Raw genomic sequence first — 3,165 nt, 5'->3', positions numbered from 1 at the left:
CACCACAGATACGTATTACAAAATACGTAGGTCAAGAAATACATCAAGAATAAAAATATTGTTACAATAGTTTCTATTTTACATGTAGACTTCAAAAATACAGTCCTACAAATTTACTCAAGATACTTTTTTCACTTTCCTAAGACAAATGTCCACCTAGACAAGGAGACTCTGGCAGTTCAACTCTTTGGAGACTCTTGCAGTTTTACTCTTTTTTTTTTTTTTTTTAGCTTCTCATAGTTTTCCTTGTGGAGGTCTTTAACTTCTTTGGTTAACTTTCTTCCTAGGTATCTTATATTTTTTGTGGCTATGGTAAATGAAATTACTTTTCACTTCTATCTTAGTCTGCCTGCTGTTCAAACATAGAAATGCTATAGATTTCTATATGTTGATATTGTATCCTTTAATTTACTGCACTCATTTATTATTTCCAGGAATTTTTTTGTGGATACCATTGGGTCTTCTATGTATACAATCATGTCATGTGTAAAAGCTATAATTTCATCTCTTTTTTCTATTTGAATGCCTTCTATTTTATTCTCTTTTCTGATTTCATTGACAGACTTTCAGTACTATGTTGAAAAGGGTGAAGAAAGTGAGAATCCTTTCCTTGTACCAGTTTTTAGTGGAAAAGCTTTTGGCTTTCCCTTATTCAGGATGATGTTAGTTATGGGATTTTCATAGATAGCTTTTATTGTGTTGAGGAATGATCCTTCTATGCCAGTTTTCTGAGAGTCTTGATCATGAAGAGATGTTGTACTTTATCAAATGCTTTTTTCTGCATCAATTCATATGATCATATGGTTTTTACCTTTCTTCCTATTAATATGGTGTATTACATTTATGATTTTGCGTATGTTGAACCATCCATGCATCCCTGGAATAAAGCCTACCTGGTCGTGATTTATAATATTTCTATATGTTGTTGATGCAATTTGCTAGTTTCTTGTTAAGAATTTTTGCATCTACATTCATCAAAAATATTGATCTGTAGTTTTCCTTCTTTATCATGTCCTTGTCTGTTTTAAGGATAAGGGTGGTGGCAGCTTCATAGAGTGAATTTAGGAAAGTTCTATCATTTTGGATCTTTAGAAATAACTTGAGTAGAATGGGGGTTAATTCTTCTTTAAAAGTTTTGTAGAATTCAGTGGTGAAACCCTCAGGACCAGGGCTTTTCTTTGTTGAGAGATTATTTATTACTGATTCAATCTCATGGCTTGTTATGGGCCTATTCTGACTTTCTATGTACTCCTGACTCAATCTTATTAGGTTATATGTGTCCAGGAATTTGCCCATCTCATACGGATTTCCTTGTTTGTTGGTGTATCGTTGTTCATAGTATCCTCTAATGATGTGTTGTATTTCTATTATGTCTGTTGTTATATTGGCTACTTCATTGCAAATTTGATTTGCCTGGTTCCTTTCTCTCTTCTTAATTAGTCTAACTAGTGGTGTATCAATTTTGTTTATCTTTTCAATGACCAGCTTTTGCTTTTATTTATTTTCTATTTAATTTATTTCTGCTCAAATATTTATTATTTCTTTTCTCCTGTAGGTTTTGGATTTTTTGTCCTTGTTGTTGATTTTCTAATTTTCTGAGGCATGATGTTAGGTTGTTCATTTGCCTTCTTTCCATCTTCTTCTTAAGCACACTAATTGCTATGAATTTCCCTTTATGACTGCTTTTGCAGTGTCCTGTCCCAAAGATTATGGAAACTCGTGTACTCACTATCAATGGCTTTTGTGAATCGTTTTATTTCAGTCTTTGTTACTTCAATAGTTGTGAAGTCACTCAGGAGTAGGTTTTTTAGTTTCCTCGTATTTGTGTATGTTTGAGGATTTTCCTGAAATAAATATCAAGTTTAATTACATCATGTTTGGAGAAGATGTGGGATATAGTTTCTATGCCTTTGAGTCTGTAGAGGCTTGCTTTGTGCTCCATCATGTGGTCAACCTTCGAAAAGATTCCATGTGAGAAGAAGAAAATAATATATCTCATGGTTTTTGTATAGCAGGGACTACAGATGTCTGTTAAGTCCATTTGATTTATGGTGTCATTTAGATCCTGTATCTCTTCGCTTAATTTTTATCCTGACGATCTGTCCAAAGGAGATAATGGGGTGGTGAGGTCCCCAACAATTAGTATGTTGCACTCTATCTCTCTTTTTAGATTCTTCAGTCTTTCCTTCACATATTTGGGTGCTCCTGAGTTAAGTGGGTAGATATATATAAGCAATATAACTATATAACTGCAACTTTGTACCCTTTGTTCTACATCTCCCTATTGCTCCTAACCCCACTCTGCCTCAGTTACCACATTCTACCCTGATTCTATGTATTTCATCATTTTCAGATGCCACATGTTAGAGATCATGTATTTTTTTGTATGTCATTTATTTCACTTAGCATACATAATATCCCCCATCATCTATATTGTTGTAAATGGCAAGATTGCCTTTTTGTAAAGGTTGAATTACTCCACAATTTATTTTCTCTTTTTTTTACTTCTTTTTTCAGCTTTTGCTATAGGGCATGTGTGTTCCCCAGAAAGAGACCGAGAGAGAGAGCAAAAGCAAGAAATCAGCTCCCAGAGTGAACACTCATACTGCAGTCTCTTCTACTTCATTCTTCTCTCCGTATTTTGGGCATGTACACAACACACAAACACAGCATGTTTTTCAAGCCACTGAGTCTGGGACTTGAACCACATGATCCATCCATGTGATAACTAGACAACTTAACTTCCAGTTTACTTACTAACCTCATTATTTTACAATTTCTTCACTTGGTCCTATGTCAATAGATACTTAGAATTTTTCCCATATCTTGGTTATTATGAATACCACCACACTGGATATCAGAGTGCTGTGAGGCACTGTTTTCTTATTATTGATTAATGAATGACTTCTGGGTATTCTCGAAGCAAATCTTTTCTTTTTTTATTTGTTCATTTTAATTATTATTTATGAAGTTAATCACTATACATCATTTAGATTGAAAAAGACCTTACCCAGCATGATATACACCTTAGTCCAGCCCAGTTGAGAATACTATGCATGTCTTCATCAACAAATAATAAACCGTATCTGTGACCCACAAATGCCTTACCTCTTGTTTTTTTTCCCCCAAAATTTCCCTTCCTATGCTCTTCCCCTCCCACACTCA

The sequence above is a fragment of the Tupaia chinensis genome, unplaced genomic scaffold (assembly GCF_000334495.1).
Source record: "Tupaia chinensis unplaced genomic scaffold, TupChi_1.0 Scaffold000260_1, whole genome shotgun sequence".
NCBI classification, from domain to species: Eukaryota; Metazoa; Chordata; class Mammalia; order Scandentia; family Tupaiidae; genus Tupaia; species Tupaia belangeri.
This window is presented reverse-complemented; position numbering follows the sequence as displayed.